The 19098-nt window shown below is 46.3% G+C and overlaps 1 protein-coding gene and 1 long non-coding RNA gene across 2 annotated transcripts in view; one reads left to right on the top strand and one right to left on the bottom strand.

Annotated features, from left to right (window-relative positions):
- TSC22D3 (TSC22 domain family member 3) overlaps positions 1-19098 on the top strand; it is an 84251-nt gene that overhangs the window by 41296 nt on the left and 23857 nt on the right. The window lies entirely within an intron of this gene.
- On the bottom strand, positions 1407-3381 carry LOC127542853 (uncharacterized). The gene is made up of 2 exons (XR_007948824.1): positions 3291-3381; positions 1407-2571 (listed from the first exon to the last, which is right to left on the bottom strand). It is a non-coding gene; the product is annotated as an uncharacterized LOC127542853 (long non-coding RNA).

The following is a 19098-nucleotide window of genomic DNA, read 5'->3' as shown; positions in this document are numbered from 1 at the left end:
GGAGCTGCTTAGAGTCACTGAAATGTTCTACATAATATCCGAAAGAAAATGCAGGCCACTCTCAAACCTAAGAGCATCTGGTACTGCACCCCACTCGCTGTTTGTCTACAGCGTACTGTACCTGATGAACTAGCTCTATGGGTTGTCCATGCCTTGGCGTGATATTGTTCCATTTTTCATCCACTTAGTTTTTCTAGTGTGAATGATTAAGCCAATATCTTTTGAGTATTCATGGATCTCACTGAGGAGGCCAAAACATTACTTCTGGGACTTAATGCAATGATATCACCTATAAACAAGAGCATCTGCAGGATCTCCTCAATCTATGGGAAGTACTTCCATTTGGGTCTTGTGCTTCTATCCTCCACAACAGTGGCAAACACCCGTGGGGAGTGCAGGTCTGTCTCCATCTGTCTTCATTTCAAACTTCTCTTGATATTGACAAAGTTATTGAAGAAAGTTATTTCCGTGACCTCATTTATCAAAAAATCTTGAATAATATTAACATATGCAGGAGAGACCTTGTTGGAAGGCTACCTTTAAGGCTGTGTTCTGTAGAGAGCCACAGACAGTGGGGGGACTCTGGGTAAGGTATAAGACCCTTCAGCCCAGAGGGAACCTGCTGACAATGTCTGTTTCGGCTCCCATAATCCTTTGGTGCTCTCACCCTTCCTGAGAAGTCGGGGAAGGGGGGTGACCACCTGTGTCTCACTTGAAATAGAGATACTTACAGTAAAAGAGGTATTCACATATTAATAGCAAGGTGCCTATAGCTAGCACTTGTTCAGTGTGCTGTAGTGATGTAATTACTGTATTAAGGTATTTAGGGCTGAGAGGACTTGAAATAAATGGACTCCATCTTTGACCATCCTTGTGGGTCCCTGCTTTCATCACTCCTCCACTAAGACCAGGGATTCGGGCTTGTCCCGAGATCCTCCAAGAGCTAATCCGGATGGTATATTTTGGCATCGCAGTGTGGGGCCTCTAGAAAGCACACAACAGTGTTCTGCTTTGCCCAGTCAAATATAACCAACAAATAACAAATGCAGATAGAGTTTACCTTCTTGACACCTTTCTAACTGTGAGGATGTGCTCTACTGTGCAAAATCCTTTGGGAAAGCTTATTAGATCTCTTCTCACCTTTTCATCAAGGATACCCTTGATCTGTGTAATGCAGAATGACTTTTTGAAGATGAGAAAAGTAAGCAACTGAAACAGCTTTAAGATCTGTAAGAGACCACATTCTCTCATTTGAGCCTCCCCAAACTTTGTGAAGGAGATACTTCCTTACCCCCATTTCACAGATGAGAAAACTGAGGCTCACAGTGACTTGCCCATGGTTCTACAGCTAGCAAGTGTCAGGAGAGGAATTTAAATCTATGTCCTTATGATTCCAGATACAGTACTTTTCACATTTTAATTTCATTTATTCATTAGCTTATACTTATACATTCATTTTTTTTTACAGTATTTCCATATGAGTCATATTGGAGAGAAAAATCAGAAAAAAGGGGAAAAACCAAGAGAAAGAAAAAATAAAACAAAGCAAAAATAGTTTACTTTGCTCCCCATTCAGTCTTTGTACTTCTTTTTCTGGATATGGATGGTATTTTCCATCCAAAGTCTATTGGAATGGTCTTTGATCTCTGTATCATTAAGAAGAGCTAAGTCTATCTCTCTGTCACATAATCTCGTTGCTGTGCACGATATTTTCCTGGTTCTGCACACATCACTTCTTATAAGTCTCTCCAGGCCTTTCTGAAACCCTCCTGCTGATCGTTTCTTATAGAACAATAATATTCCACAGCATTCGTATGCCATGGCTTATTCGGCCATTCCCCAATTGCTTGGTATCGACTCCAGATACAGCGCTCTTTAAAGCGTGTCAACTCAGCATCAGACCTCTGTCTCAAAGGAAGGGTTCTCGAGAATAGGAAATCTATTGTCAATTCCTGTAGGCAGTTCTGGGATTTCTAGTTTAAAGTGGGAACTGTCATGTACCTCAGAGGCCATCAAGACTTCCCCCCACATTTTATAGAAGGAGGAAACTGAGGTCCAGGATAATGAAGTTATTCACCGGTAGTCACATATTGGATCACACAATAGAGCCAGAAGGGAGCTTAGAGGCCATCAACTTCTCACTTGACAGGCTTAGAAACCAAAGACCAGAAAGTAGAATTCTTGACCAATGTCATACCCGGGAAGGAGAAGGGCCTCAGAATCAGGATGTGAACCCAGGTCTTCTGCTTTCAGAGTCAGCACACTTTGTAGCACCCTGCCCTCTAGATGATTTCCTGGAGAGACTACTCATATTGATTAGAAAAAAGATTGATCGGAATATTTAGCCACACAGGAAAATGAGAGCTACTGTATAGGACCACGCTGTTCAAAGCTCCCCAAAGCATTACCAGTGCTGGTGCCAGGTGGAATCAAGTAGCTCCATGTTTATGGGACCCATGTTTGTGGGACCAGGCTCTGTGGCCAGAAGGACCTTCCCATCTTCCCCGAGTTCTTTGGTTCAGATCCTGGATCAGCAATATAACAAATTCCCAAGAGAGACGTCCTTAAGTGCTGAAAGGAAAGAGCAGGGAGATGTGGGCTTCATTTGGGAACGCTCCCAGAGGACCGAGATCGGGGAATCTGATTTTTAAAGAGACAATGGCCAAACATTAGCAAAAAGAAGAGAAGAGAGGGACTTCCAGTTGGGACCAGCCCAAGCAAAGTTGTGCTCTTTGGCATTTGGGCTTGTGGGTTGGGGCTGGGAGTGGGCAAACTGAATGGTGTTCCCTGGAACATGCAAGATGAGATGTGGGAGTCAGGGGGTGACGGGGGGGAGGCCTTGAAGGTCAGGTTGAATGCTTTAGAATTAATCCAAAGCAAAAGACCATTGGAAATTCTGAAGGAGGGAAGTGAAAGGCTGAACAATATGTCTTTGGAATATGATTTTGGCATTTTGGAAAGGCAATTGCTGGCCTAAGAAGAAGACTATTTACTCAGAGTCTGTTTCTTTTATATCTTTGGTTCCATGTGTCTACATTAACGATTATATTCGGTAATCAATTATTTTTTTTCCTGGTGTGAAAATTATTCCTTGGGAAGAATCCGATCTAAGAAGTACTCATTAAGTGCATGCTATTTGTAAGGCACTGTGCAAAACCAAAACAACAGCGAGAAACAGAAAACTGTCCTCAAGGAACTTACATTCTACTGAGCTGATATCACAGGTATTCCTACATGAGAAGAGCGCTAATCAGGAAGAACAGAGTTCGACTCCTGCCTCCATCACTTACTAGCTGTGTGACTCTGGGCAAGTCACTTGATTTTCTTCAGTCTCAGTTTCCTCAACTATAAATGAGAAGGTTGGTCCAATGGTCTCCAAAATCTCTTGCAGATTCAGATCGATGATGCTTTGATTATCTGAAGAGGAAAAGAATGCCAACAACCAAGAGGAACAGGAAAGGCTTCGTGTAGCCCTGGCTTCTTAAATTTTCCCCCCTCATGACCCCTTTTCTCTCAAGATATTCTTTACATAATCTCGACTATGTAGGCACATAAAATAGGTATAGAAACCAAACATTTACAGATGATAAATCACTAAGACATTTATTTTAAACTTCTTTGGTATACATACAATTTTACCATTTATTAAAGATGAAAAGAAATGTATTTTAAACTTCTTTGGTATATATATAATGTTAATATAATGTTACCATTTATTAAAGACAAAAAGAAATTTATTTTAAACTTCTTTGACATACATAAAAATTTACCTTTTATTAAAGACAAAACATATGTACATTAATGAGATGGATGTGCTTGTTTATTTTTATGCAAAGATTTAAATATTGGGAGAATAGTTGATACTATTTATTATTGTCCAATTTTACACCATCTCCACATTCAGTTACTCGACTCCGTACTGGGTCTCAACTCATAGTTTAAGAAGCTTTGATGCAGAAGGTGGCCTATAAACTGAACCTTGAAGAAAGGCAGTGATTCTAAGAGACAGATACAAGAGGCAGTACATTTCAGACAACGAGACAACCATCTGTCCCCCCTCTTCCTTCCAAGGGATGACCTCTTGTCATCCTTCTACTCAATAAATTTCAGTGTCCCAGGCCAACTGTTTGATACCCTCAGCCATGTCAGTCCCCCCATTCAGTAAGCTTCCTAGGAACAAATACAAAATGCTCTGTTTGGCACTCAAAACCCTTCATTATGACCTAACCTTCTCACATACTCTTTAATCCACCTCCTGATATAATACTGTCCCCCTGACTGTTTTATAAGACCCTCCATCTCTCAGCCCCAGTCATTCTCTCTGGCTGTGTCCCCCATGCTCGGAATGCTCCCTCTTCCACTGCCCTCCCTAGCTTCCTTCAAGGCCCAACAAAAATCCCTTCTTCTACAGCTTCTTGAACTGTGGCTCACAACATCATGTGGTGTCACATAACTGAAAGTGGGAGGTCACAAAATTACGATTTATTACCAGTAGATGTTTTGTCTGTATGCTTAGTTTATATACCCACAAATCTGGGCTTGCATAAAAATTTCTTGGGCGAAAAAGGGTAGCAAGTGGGAAAAGTTTAGGCCCTTCTTCATTCCACTGCCTTCCCTCCGTTAATTATTTCCTAGTAATCCTGTACACGGCTTGTTTGTATACATTTATTTACATGTTTGTCTCCCCGATTTGAGGGCAGGGATTTGTCCTTTTTCTCCTTTTGACTTCCCAAAAGTTAGCACCCATAGTGGAAGCTTAATAAATGCTTATTGACTGACTTGCCTTGGATGAGAGGTGGAATACTGAGCTCAGGGTGAACGACAAGTAAACCAGTTTGGCTGAAACAGAAAGTGTGAAGGATTAGGAAAGTGAAATAATCCTGGAAAGGAAGGATCAAATCAGAAAAGCAAGATTAGGAGTTTGTATTCCTATCCTGAGGGCAATTAGAGAGTCATGAAGGTTCTTAAACAGGGGAGTAACTTGGTCAGCCGTTTTAGGAAGATTATTTTAGCAACCACGTGCAGGTGAGAAGAGACTAAAAGCAGTAATCCAGCTGAGGAGGTTGTTACAAGAGTCCAGGCAAGAAATGGTGAGGGCCCGAATTGCGATGGTGGCCATGATTGGAAAGAAGGGGACACATGGGAGAGGTGTGAATAATTTGACCCAATCAGAAACTATATTGTCTCTTTGTGGGAACAGCCTTGGATTGGGGGGAGCGGGAGGGGGTCAGACTCGTAGCAATGTGATTTACTGTCTGGGTGAAAATGAGCAAGGAACAGGTTCTCTCAGCTCCAGATGTTGGCACTACCTACCTCAGAGTTTTTATCTTATACATCCACAGATCTACCAATAATATATTAGTGTATGTCTTCCTCCAAGCTCTCCGACACGGAGAAACAGTATCATTTGCTAATGATAACACGGTGGGAGGTTGCACAAATAGCGAAAGGGAAAGCTGTCTGTTCCCTGGGAGTAGGGAAGATACACTCCCCCTCCCCCAGGAGATAATTTTGTTGTTGGGTTTTTTGTTTGGTTTTTGATAGAAAGACTCACAGGATTTTGCAAGGAAGAAAGATATAGTTTGAAATAAAAATTACATGAAAACACGAAGCATCAATAATAAGAGCAAGATATATTTTTAAAAGGTATATTGTTTCACTTACACATTATTTCCTATATCCTGTACATAACTTGTGTGTATACATTTGTTTACGTTTGTCTCCCAGACTGTAAACACTTTGAGGGCAGGGATTTGTCCTTTTTCTCCTTTTGACTTGTATTTAGTTAGCACGAAAGCTTAATAAAAGCTTATTGACTGATTTGTCTGGCAGTACAAAAAAAAAAAAAAGATTTAAGGGGAACTTAAAGAATTAGAATAAGATAAGGAAGAAGGATCAGAAATGAAGACCATCTTGAAGGACCAAGCTGTATTAACAAAGGTCCAGGGATGGGAGGTGGAATGCTGAGCTCAGAGACCAGGCATATCAATTGATGAAAACTTTAAAAATAATTTTCATAATAGTATGTACAAATGCACTGTGTCAAGTTAATACAGCTTGGTCCTTCAAGATAGTCTTGATTTCTGATCCTTCTTCCTTACCTTATTCTGATTCTTTAAGTTCCCCTTAAATCTTTAGCCCCTTGTGTGCTTTGTATTTCCCTCTCTGTTCTTTCTTTTATTCTTCAGTTCAATTTATTATTGCTAAACAACAAATTGTAAACATAGATCAAATGATCTCCTGACTTTAAGGGTTTTTTTTCCTTAATAATTGTACTTCCTTTAATAATTGTACTTTTCATTTCATTTAAAATGATATTTTAATTTTAAACTTATTTTATTTTAATTTAATACCTGTAGTTCCCTACCCACACCTTAATTGTACTTTCCTTAATAATTGTACCTTTTTTGTTTTTTGGAGTTTGCTTATTTGTTTGGAATATGTGCAAAGTGAATATTCTGCTCACCTTTAGGTTTTTTATTTGTTTAGGGATTTGGCAGAAGACAGAAATGCCTCAAATTCTACTCTTTTTTCTTTTAAGGTCTATCTTTTTTTTCCAGGATGAATTAGATTCAAGTTTGTAGAATATATTATTTGGGGAGTACAACTTGAGCTCCTTTTCTTTTTTAGAAAATCCTATTCCATTCTTTTACCTAGTTTCTCACAAACACAGTGTAATCCTGGGTTGTTGGAAATGGTGTTCCTTCATAACTGAAGCTTTCTCCTGGTGGCTTGCAAAATTTGCTGTTTGTTATTGAAATTGTGAAATCTAACCATTACATGCCATATAATTTTCAGAGTGGGAGTTGTCTCTGACAATGAACTGTGAATTCAGTTAATCGATGCTTTGTTGTCTGTGTTCAAAAGTTCCAGGAAAGTTTATTTTTAATTTATCCTGTTATAGGGTTTTAAAAAAATTATCATATCCTTTGGGGAGATTTATGATTCTTAAGATACCTAGTCTTCAAAGACATTTGCTTTGGCTCATATACAATTCGGATGTTCTTTTAAACACGTTGCATTTTGCTTCCTGTTTGTCGAATTTTCTACCATATCTGTATTTTTGGTGTTCCAAATTTGGTGGCCATCCTGTCTCCCTCTCCGTCTTCCTCCCTTCTTCCCCTCTTCCTTTCCTTTCTCTCCTTCCCTCCCTCTCTCTCTCCTTCTGTCTCTGACTGTGTCTCTGTCTCTCCCCCACCCCCAGCCTATCCTTCTAATTTCATTCCTAACATCTTCTATTTAAAGCATTTCTCTTTTGAACTATTCTGGAGTTTCTGCTGCTGATCCATGATCTCTGGGGTGTCTGTAGAGTTTGGGTTATTTTCTTTGATCTGTAAATTTTGGTTCCATTTCCATAATATACTCGTTCGTTATGTCTTAGTCTCTCTTTGAGTTTTTGTTAATTTCCCCTTCGTTTTTTTTAGTTTTCTGTTGGTCTTTACACACACACATATGTGTATAGACATGCATATATGTCTGTGTATATGTATATGTCTTTACCTACACACACATCCCTGTCCCTTGGATTTTTGGTCTTTCTTTTCTTTTCTTATCATTTGAATCTAGTTTTCCTTCTCTCTCTTTGAGTTCTTCTCCTTTCACTCATACACACATGCTCCCCATCCTGCCCCTGCTCCCCCAATGCTGAAGATTAACCTCAGTTTCCTCCAGTTGGGGGCATATGAGGGTCTGGCCTGGGTCCCCACTAGAATAAGTTCCGAGGGTAGACGACTGACCCCAGATGGGCTCCCATCCCCTTTTCCTCAGACAGAATCTTCATTTCCCTCTAGCCAGCCCTATGCTACCTATGTCTTTCCAAGCTCCCCTTACAACCTCCACTTCCCTTCCTCTCTTTTGTGTAGTAAGGGGGCATCATCTTCAATCCCTGCCACAGGGAAAGCAGGCTGGCCCTGAGACACGAGCCTGTAGAGGTGCCGTGAGTGGGGAGGGATGCCGTATTTCATCTCTCCGATGTTATTTCCTGGGTCAGGAGAGGTCTGCTGCTTGAGGGTGTCGGAGGAGAAAAGTCATTTTCAGAATCTTAGGAGTTTTCGAAGCAGCAAAGCTGGAAGGGGCCTTAGAGACCATCTAGGCCAACCCCTTAATTGTAGAGAGAGGAAAACAGAGGCCCAGACAGGAAGGCCATCCGCTAGTTAGCAGCAGAGCCAGAATTAGAAACTAGGTGCCCCGAATCTCCATCCTGTCATAAGACCATACCATAAGCCCCTGGACTTAGAACTGGAAGGGACCTAAGAAGTAATCAAGTCTACTCGACTCATTTTACAGATTGGGAAACTGAGGGCCCCGCTAGGTTGACTGCCTCTCACCTTGAGTCACAGTGCCTGAGACAGGATTTGAACTCTCCCTGTCTCCAAGCCTGGTACCACCTAGTTCTTTCTTTCACAACCCAGCCATTCTCTTTTCAAGATGAACATTCAGGATACTCCTCCATAACACGCACATGTGTACGCGCGCGCGCGCATACACACACACACACACACGTTACAGCCTATGCTTGAAACATACACTCTCCCACTCAGAAAGTTGCTGAGCAGGGGGCACTGTTTTCCACACCAAGGGCTGTGGCCCAGTGGGTTCGGAGAAGATAAGGCAACTCCAAAGGCCCCCTTTGGCTGAGCCAAGGCCTGCTTCTGGTAGGCTTGAGCGTGCCAGGGGCACCATGCTGTCTTGTAGAGCGGGCCTTCTGTCTGGCCAGGAACCAAGTAGTCTGCCGAGCCTCAGTGCTTTTCCTGAGCTGGAGTGGGAAACTCCCACAGCCCTGACCCACGGCCTACGTTCCCTGTCTGAGGTTCAGGGCAAGTTTTTTGCCTCTAAGAACTAGGTACGGGGTAGAGGGAGAGACAATAAAGTATGGGGCCGGAGCCCTCAGTCAGGTGTTGGGATATGTTTGAAGAGCCTGCTTTGGGATGCTAACAGGAGCTAGAACCAAAAATGGGCTGCTCTTCTTATGGATCTGCTCACATCATGGGCTCAGCAGAAAAGACCGCTGGGTCCAGAGTCATTGGACCTACATTTAAATGGTAAGGTCTACCAGCCAAGAGACCTTAGGTAAATTTCTTTTCCTCCCAGACTTCAATTTCTTTCTCTGTTAAAATGAGGGGCTGGACCTCTCACAGCCTCTATGGTTCATTTCTTCTAGCTCTAGATCTAGAATCCCCCTGTGGCATTGGGCTTCACCTTAGCCTCCATGGCCCTCAGTTTTCCCAACTTTAAAATAAGACAGTTGGACTAATCTTTCCCTCCTCTGGCTCTGGAATTCTATCTGTGACCATGGACAGGTCACTTTCCCGTCTTGGGCCTCAGTTTCCCTCTTTGTAAGATGAGAGGGTTGGTCCCGGTAGCCTTTGAGGTCCCTTTCAGTTCTAGATCTGGAATCGCTGGCCCCCGGTGAGGACTGTGCTGCCCACTTCCATTAGAAAAAAGAAGCAAAATCAATGGAATTGGAAGAGCTCCGACTTGTGCCTGTTTCATCAAAACTGGATTTTCCCATGCTCTGGGGCTAGCCGCCATCGTCTTTCACACGGTGTAAGTTGAGCCGAGTCTTCCAGGATCTACCCCAGGACTCGAGGCTCCCCTTCCCAGCTGCTTATTCCCCTCAGCAGCAGCTGGTACAGATCACCATGGCCTCCGAGCAGCTGCTGAGGCACCAGACTGAGGGAGAGAAGCCCCAGGCCGAGATGGGGAGCCCTCAGGAGGCCTGGAACGAGTGGCTCAGCCCAGGGAAGCCCCCACTCTGCTGTTCTCTCTGGGGGGTGCTGGGGGGGAGCAGAGCCGGCTCACATCCCTTGACAGAATCAAGTGTCTCCAGGAATATGAGAAGAGAGTTGGGGGGGGGGCTTGTCCAGCTGGGGGGCTGGGAGCTCCCAGTTTTCTCATTGCCATGGAAATAAGCTCTTTGAGGGCAAAGAGGAAGAAAAGGCGGGGGTGAGTGTTCTGCAGAGTTAGCCGCCACCAGCTGCCTTCTGTCCCAGTCAGTTCCAGAGTCAGATTCATGACATCATCAGCTCACGGCCCTAGAGCTAGAAGGGACCTTAGGGGTCACCTGGTTCAACCCTCTCGTTTTACAGAGAGGGAAACTGAGGCTCAAGGCGGGGAAACAATCTGCTCCAAATCAGAATCCTGGATCTGGAGCTGGGGGTGGGAGGCTCACATGGATGGAGCTGGGTGCAGGTGGGCAGAGTATTCGCTCAGCCCGGGAGGCATCAGGTGTGAAAGCAAAGAACACAGGTCCAGGGCTAAGGACTCTAGCGGCCTCATGGTTCCACCCCATGTTCTGAAGCTCAAGACTAGCGTCCCTTCTCTTCCCTTCCTTTAGGGGGCCACCGCCGAGGAAAACACTGTGATTTCTGCTCAGCTCCCTCCCACAACTGATCTCAAAGTGAACCAAACAAAATCGCTTTCTGGGGGCTCCTCTTGGAAAAGAGGCAGGGTGTATATGTGTATTGTGTGAGAGAGAGATAGAGAGACAGAGACAGAGACAGAGAAAGAGAGAGACAGAGGACAGAGAGACCGAGAAAGAGAGACACAGAGACAGGGCAGAAATAGAGACAGAGAGATAGAGAGACAGAGACAGGAGAGAGACAGAGTGACACACACAGAGAGAAACAGAGAAAAAGAAAGAGCAAGAGAAAGAGAGACAGACAGAGAGAGGGGAGACAGAGACAGAGAGAGATACAAAGACACAGAGACAGACAGAGACACAGATAGACAGAGAGACACAGAGACAGAGAGATACAGAGACAGAAACAGAGAGACAGAGAGAGCAAGAGAGAGACAGAGAGACACAAAGACACAGAGAGAGACAGAGAGACACAGAGACAGAGAGATATAGAGACAGAGACAGAGAGACGAAGAGATAGAGAGAGAGAAAGAGAAACTAGGAGGCTATATCAAAGGGGAGGGGCCTGGTGTAAAGCTAAAAAACAAAGACAACATGCTTGAGTTGTGTGTTCCCAGGCCACAGGCTACAGGACTGGGAGTACTGCCAAGGGCTTTATCAAAGGAAGCAGCCACCCAACAGCTGGAGATGGGAGTTTGCCAGCTGTGAGTGTTTCTCTCTCTCTCTCTCTCTCTTTCTCTCTCTCTCTCACTCTCACTCTCTCTCTTTCTCCCTCCCTCCCTCCCTCTCTGTGTGTATGCAGGTCTCTGCAGCATGTGCCTTCTCCCCGTTTCCCGGGCCGTCCCTCTCTTTGCCCCTGATCGTGTGTCTGTACGTCTTGCTCTGCCTCTGCCTGAGTCCCTGGGTGTGTTTCTGTGTCCCTGTTGTTGTTATATAATACCTGAGAACAGAATCTCCCAGCTGGAAGGAACACTGTAAATCATCTTTTCCAATCCATAACTGCACAAGAACCCTGTCTACACCAGCCTCCACCAGCTGGTCAAGTGTTTCCTGGAGGACCTCCCAGAAGGGGGACCCCACCATCCCTGAGGTGTCCCGTCTACTCTGGGCTAGTGGGGATTATTCGGGTTTCATCACGCCTAAATCTGTCTCTCTGCACCTCGTCCCCTCTGCTCCTGCCTCTGCCTTCCGGCCCCCTTTTCTGTGGACCCTTTCAGCCCGATTTCACGTCCCCATGAAATCTCTCCTCTCTTAAATCCCGTCCCTTTGGTCAGTCCTCACTTGTATGGCCTGAACTTGAGGCTCTTTGCTATCCCGACTGCCCTTCTCTGGACACCTTCCAGCTTATCAACGTTCTTCCTAAAATATGACCGGGCCAGGGCAAAGTACAGCCGAGCTATTGCCTCCCTGGGCTTGTACGCTTGGCCTCAAATTACCAAACAGCCCGGGATTGCATTTCTTCTCTTGACTGCTATATCACAATAGTGATACATTTAGGGGCTTGCGGTTCACTTAGACCCCTGAATCTTTTCCCCATGAATCGTTGCCTTGTTATGTCTCCCTTACCCTCGTCCTTGGGAGATTGAGTTTTTAAACCCGCACATAAAACTTTGCATTTAGAACTGTTACATTTTCTATTTCATCATTTGGCACGAATATCAAGAAGCTGTGGACAGAGCTCAGACTCCAGACATGAGTTCAAATCTCAGCATGAATGCATACTTGCTGTGGGGCAGGGCAACTCTCTAAGTCCATAAGGAGCAGATGCTGATCTGCCTTAATTGAGTACTCCTTACTGGAGTTCTCTATACCAGTGAAATCACAAATCTGGCCCCCCCCAAATTTCATCTGACTACAATTGTCCTAACACTCTAACCTGACCAGATTTAGAAAGGAGTGCTACTATGCAGTGAAAAGCACTCAACTCGGAGTCAAGAGACCTTAGCTGAGTCACTTAACCACTCTGCCTCAGTTTCCTCATTTGTAAAGTGAGGAGGTTACCCTGACTGGCCTCATCTCCCAGCTAAAAGTGTATGAGTGCTGGCTGCATTGGTTCCCTACCAGCAGCTTCCCTCCCGGTATCATCCAGATTCATTAATTAGCCAGTTGTTTGGGTTTGCTTCTCTAAATGTCGGCTTCCACGAGACAGTTTGGTCAGGAGGGGCCAGAAAGCCCGGCCACCAGAATCTCAGAGTTGGCAGGACCTTCGGTGGCCATCAAGGCTGGTCTCTGCCTAAATTAGAATCCCTTCTCTGCGATACCTGACAAGGGCCCACCCCATCTCTACCGAACTCACCTTCTCTAGAAGTGGCCCGAACCATTCTCAGACAGCCCTAAGGGTTGGGAAGGTTTTCCTGAAGTTGAGCCTAAAATGGCCACTTGGAACCTTCCACCCACTGCTCCTAGATCTGCCCTCTGGGGCTAAGTAGGACAAAACTACCCCCCCCCCCAGCCTGTCACGTGAACAAACTCAGCTCCTCCCTTGCTGCCACCTAAAGCTACTCTTCTCTAGACTAAACATTCCCAATTCCTTCAACTCCTCTGACAGAAACTCAAGGCCCTTCACCATTCCGATTGCCTTCCTCTGTCCTGCCAAGCTTCAGCCTTGGATTACTCCCACTAGCTATTGCCTTCTATTCTTGTGCTGTTGAAAAAAATCCTGAAACCGTGCTGATTGGATTCAATACAAATCTAGGTTACATGATCCCACCTGGGTTCTCACCACAGCAAGACAATCCTTTGACACCCTCCCTAATCGATTCAGCGTCCCTCTCACCACGGTGCTTTTTTCAAACTTTTTCAACTCTTCTCAAATCTCCCATGATTCCCACAGCTCTCGCTATTTCAGTTAAGCCCCCTGCCTCGTGTTCTATTGAAAAATTGAGATTGTTTGCTGAAAGCTCCCTCTTCTGCCTCTTCCTCATCTCCCACCACTCCCACTATCTACTCCATCATCTCACATAAGGACGAGGCCCCTTTACTTGTCAAGACTAACGCCTTTACAGGTACATGGGGTCCCATTCAGTCCCGCCTTCGCCAGCAGATTTCCCCCTGTAGCATCCCCAACTATCTCTGTCTATTCTGCTTCCTTGCTGCCTACAAACAGCCAGTCCCAGCTCTCCCACATCCTCAAAATATCCTCCCTTGATCCTCCCATCCCAGCCTGCTGTCGTCCTACATCTCTCCTCCCTTTCCTGGCTAAGCCCCTTGAGAAGCCGGCCTACAATAGGTGCCTCCACTTCCTTTCCCCTTACTCTCTTCTGAACTCTGCAGTCTGGCTTCTGACCTTGTCATTCAGCTGAAACTGCTCCCTCCGAAATTCCCCGTGACCTCCTGATCGCCCTTCCTCAGTCCTCATCCTTGATTTTCCTGCCGCTCTGGACGCTGTCAATGGCTTTCTCCTTCCTTACTCTCTCCTCGCTGAGCTCTGGAGACATTGCTGTTCTCTCTGCTGCTTCTCCTCCCGCTTGTCCGCTTGCCTCTTCTCAGTCTGCTCTGCCGGCCCTTCATGTGGCCCCCTGCCTGCTAATGGTGGTCGCCCCCCAGGGCTCCCTCTCCTCTTCTCCTGATGTACCCATTCTCTTAGTGACCACATCAGCTCCCATGGATCCCATTCTCGCATTTCTGCTGATGACTCGGATCTATTGTCCAGCCCTGACCTCTCTCCTGGGTTCCAGTCTCTCATCTCTAATTGGTCTTCAGACAGTTCAAACTGGATGGCCCATAGACACCTTAAACTCAGCATGTCCAGAACTGAACCCATTAGATTCCCTCTAAACCCTCCCCTCCCACCTTTCCCTTTAGTATCGGAGGGCTCCTCAGGCATCCGCCCAGTCCTTCAGGCTCCCAGTGTAGGAGTCACTCTGGATCTTTTGCTTTTTTTCACCTCCCACAAGCCAACCTTTGCTACATGTTGGACCCACGAGTTTCTTGAATGGGGGTTGGGTCACAGGGTCAGACTTGTGCTTTAGGGAGGTAATTTTAGCTGCTTTTCTCTGGCCCCAACAACGTCCTGCTGCGGACCTTCAACACCTCCCACCTTGACTGTAACAACAGCCCACAGGGAGCCCGGGAAGGGGAGAAGGGGAGATCCTAGGAGAGCAATGGCCTATCTGCTTCAAACCTCTCTTCATTCCAATCCATTCTCCATCAGCGGCTAAAATTACCTTCCTAAAGCATGGGTCTGTAACACTGTTCCCCCCCCCCATTTAATAAACTCTAGTGGGTCCCTAGAACCTTCATAATTGAATATAAAATCCTCTGTTTGGCATCCAAAGCTCTTTGTAATCTGGCTCGCTCCTACCTTTCTAATCTCACATCTTATGTCGCTCTTGGTTGTTTCAGTTAACTCTTTATGACCCCGTTGGGGTTTTCTTGGCAAAGATACTGGAGTAATTTGCTGTTTTCTTCTCCATCTTGTTTTTAAAATGAGAAAACTGAGGCAAACAGGGTAAAGTGACTTGCCCAGGGTCACACGGCTAGGGAGCGTCTGGGGACAAATTTGAACTCCTAAAGATGCACATTCCTGGTTCCAAGTCCTGAACTGTATCCACGGCAGTGCCATTTAGTTGTCTTTACACCTTCTATCCGAGCACATTCTCTGCCATCCAATGACTCTTGAGTCCTTGAATGAAACTTCTTCATCTGCCATCTCTGGGCATTCTCCCTGGCTGTGTCCCATCCCTCAATTGCTCTCCCTGTTCATCTTGGCTTCCCCGGAATCCTTCAAGCTTTTGACAGAACGCCCCCTTCCACAGGAAGCCTCTCCCCATTGCCCCCCATCGATTGTCTTCACCGTGTCCCATCTAGCACTCGTTCTCCTGCTAGCCTCCTTGGGAAGAGGGGCCTCTTTGGGTTTCGTTTGCCTTTCTTCATACGCCCAATATTTAGCACAAAGCCCGGTATGTGACAGGTGCTTATCGATGCTTGTTGATCGACGTCTTTCTAAAATATGGCGCCTAGAACTGAACCCAAGCTCAAGCTTCTTTTGTCAGGATTATCGCACTGTTCATGACACTGATGAGCATGGCTGGGGAAAGGGAAGATCCGTAGCAAGGTGGGCGGAGGTGAAGATATCCGAACATGCTGACCCTGACCTAAGCTGAGGAGACTCCAAGCCAATTCCGAGTTTGCCCTGTCCCTGGCAGCTCCAGCTCATTAGAGTTCAAGGTTAGGAGCAATGCTGGAGCCCAGAGCCAGAATCACAATTCAGTGTCCTTAACCTGCAGGATTCTGCCCCTCCTCTCCCTGGGCCAACCCTACAGCTCAGCATGGGACCAACTCTGAGCCTCCCGCCCAGGGCACTTCCACCTGCAGCCCCGAGCTTTCTTCTGTACTACTTCTGTCACCCCCTGACTTCCCCTTCAACTTTGGTCACTCCTCCTCTTGCCACTTTCATCCCTTTTCCATCCCCAAATTGTTTCCAATCCTTCGTGTGTGTCCATGAGGCCTAGTGATAGGGCCAACTTGTGTGACTGACTGTGTCATCTGGTGAGATTTTCTGGATTCTGAGTGTGTGTGTGTGTGTGTGTGTGTGTGTGTGTGTGTGCATCTGTCTTGGCAGGATATATACAAGGGCCACTCATTCCATAGCCAGATGATGATTGTTTGGCCTTCTGCACATCTGGGCAATTGCAGGGTCACAACTTTGTTCGCTTACGACCGTTCACAGGATCTGTTCTCTCTCTCTGGCAGACTTAGGATTTAGAGTCAGGTCTTCTCTCAAAGCATTTCCTCTCCTTGGCACCAGCACCATGTCAGCTGCGAGGAACCAATGGTGTACGAGAAGAGATTCCAGGTCCTTTCCTTTCCTTCCCGAGTTTGGGATCATTTGTTGCTGTCTCAAGGTCTGGGGAGTGCCAAGGCCACAAAAGACAGTTTGTCTAGCATACACAAGCTCTTTGGAGCCTGCAGTGTCAGCCAGCCAACTGGCTCACGGCTAGGCCCACTTCGTGCTTCTCGCATCCGGCTTCAACAATGCGGCATAGTGCTTTGGGAGCCTAGCAACAACACCAGGGTGGCCCAACGGTCTAAGGTCCCCAACTCGAGGGAGGCAGTCCCACAGAGGTTCCCCGCATCTAGGCTTGAGAGGTCCTTCCCACACTTCACTTAGCCAATCCATGCTTCGAATATCTCTCCTGAGGAAGCAGCCCTGACTTACTATCTGCCAATAACCAACTGACCCACCCATCCTTGGGGCCGGTCTGACCCTATCCAAAGGTCACCAGGCAGCCAAGAATCCTCAGATCTAGATCTCTACCTCACAAATCTTAGCCGTATTGTACTTCCTCATCAGATTGACAGGTGCCGACATCTTGCCTTACTGAAAGCCAGCCCAACGTGCAGAGATTTGAGCGGCACAGAGTTGCATTGGCCAGGAGTGGGGATGGAGACACTGACTGTGGGATCTGGTGGAAAGCACACTGATCCAAGAGAGAAACAGCACACTCCGATCTCTCCCATCTTTGGGAAAAAAACCTTCGCTTGAGCCATCATCGTATATCCCTCTTCCCTTTTACAGTCAAACCATCATAAAATGCCATCGACACTTGTCAACATTGCTTCTGTTCCTCTCATTTACTTTTCAGTCTCCTAGCATCTATCTTCTAGAGATACAACCCAACAGAAATTGTTCTCTTCAAGGCTACCATGGCTCTCTATATTGCTAATTCCGATGGCCTTTTCTCAGTCCTCATCCTTGACCTCTTTATAGCATTTGATACTGTTGCCCACCTTCTCCTCCCAGATACCCTGTCCCTTGTTTTGTGACAGTGTTCTTCTGTGATTCTCTATTTGTCTCATCCATCCTCAGTCTTTTTTACCAGTTCCTACCCATGTCCCATCCCACTTAGGGTGTTCCCCAAGATGTTGCCCTAGTCCCTCTTCTCTCTCTATGTTCTTCTCTTTGGGGATCTCACTAACTCCAATGGATTCAGCTAATCATCTCTATATAGGGGACGCATACAGCTCCATCTCTCCTGAGTTCCATAGGCATATCTCAAACTCAGTGTGCCTAAAACAGAACTCACTGAACTCACTCTCTTTCTCCCTAAGCCCTCTTCCTTCCTCCTTTCCTCATTTCTGTTGAGTCCCACCACTTCCAGCCACCCAAGTTTGAATCTCTGAACCACACCCTGTAATCCATCCAGTTGCCAAGTCTTCTCGATACCATGTCTTTAATATTTCTATCATCTGTACCATCTCTCGCTCACAGCCATCCTCAGGTCCTCATCAGTTCTTTTCAATGCTTTTGGGACAGCTTACCAATTGGTTAAACTACTCAAGCTCTCTTCAATCTACTTGACAGAGTCACCAAATCAATATTCATAAACTAACAGTGTCACTCCCCTGCTCCAAAGCTTCAGAGACCTCCAGAATGAAAACCAAATTCCTCTATTTGCCATTTAAGACTCAAAAAAGCCCCGGCTGTTGCCTATGTTCCCAGACTACATTGCACTCAGCCTGATGCCCCTATGTGCACTACACTTCCACTGAACACATCGACCCGCTACTCCCCATACACCTCATTCCCTCTTCCACCTCCAGGCTTTTGTCAAGTTGTCCCTTCAAGGCTCCAGTTGAATGCTGTGTCCTTCGAGAGTCACTCAATTATTGCCTATTCGTGCCCTATATCCCAAACCGTTATGCATTTCGTATATATCCTTTACTAACCCAGCAGTGACTATGTTGTACACTGGCCCACCTCCCCCAGAATGTAAGCCCCTTGAGAACAGGGGCTGACTCCCTCTTGGGTTCCCAAATGGCTCTCTAGGCAGATTCCTGACTCGTGGCCGGACTTGAATAGTGTGACAGTGTGACCAAAAGAACACAGAGCTGCTTGTCAGAAACCTGAAGTAGAATTCCTGCTCCACTATTAACTTGTTTTATAACTTTAGCCAAGTCCCTCCCCTTCTGTGGGCCTGAGTTCCCTCTTCGGCATATTGAGGAAGTCGGACTCTACTACAGGACCATGGAGGGAGGGCCTGAATGGATCTCGGAGACCATCTAGCCCGAGTCCTCGGGTTTATAGACGGAAACCGAATCCTAGGGAGGCCCGGGAGACAATGGGAATCCGTGATCCGGAGTTGCTTGGGTCCTTCTCTTCCACACCCCGGCTTGATCGAGCAAAGAATAGGGACTTAGCTTCTCTCTGCAGCTCTCTCCTCCCAGCCTGGATGATGGCCACAGCTCAGCCCTGCTGCTAGAACAGCTCAGGTCAGGCCCTCCCAATAGATCAGTCTTGTCAGCCCAATGACTTGGATATCTTTCCCCAATTCCTAACTTTTGCTCCTCCGCTGGCTTGCACGGTAAAGCTGGAAATGGCTTCTCCATCTGTCCCCAACATGCCCCTTCCCTGAGAGCTTCTGTGCAAACACAAACCCCCTTTCTGTCTTCTCCCAGCCCTGGCATTGGGCTGGGCCAGTAAGCCTTGTCTCTCCACTTACAGTAGTGATTGGGCATCCAGGGGTGGGCTGGCAAACAGGATGAGGACGCCATGCGAGGGAGACTCGCCAAAAGAGGGCCTCAGGCAGGGGGAACGCCGACACCCAAGATGCTTTTGGAGGATCCTGTTACTCATTTGGAGAGACATTTGATACTGCACTTTTGCAGGAGGAGAGAGGGATACCAGTGTCAAATCTGGCTTGACCTGCCTGCTCTGAGTGGTACTGCAAAAGGCCCCAGGCATCTCTCCATCTCCAACCTAATGGCAGCACACACTTCCAATGTCTCTCTCTTTG

Source organism: Antechinus flavipes, chromosome X (assembly GCF_016432865.1).
Source record: "Antechinus flavipes isolate AdamAnt ecotype Samford, QLD, Australia chromosome X, AdamAnt_v2, whole genome shotgun sequence".
NCBI classification, from domain to species: Eukaryota; Metazoa; Chordata; class Mammalia; order Dasyuromorphia; family Dasyuridae; genus Antechinus; species Antechinus flavipes.
Note: the sequence above shows the minus strand (reverse complement) of the source record. Positions and strands in the feature narration are given on the sequence as shown.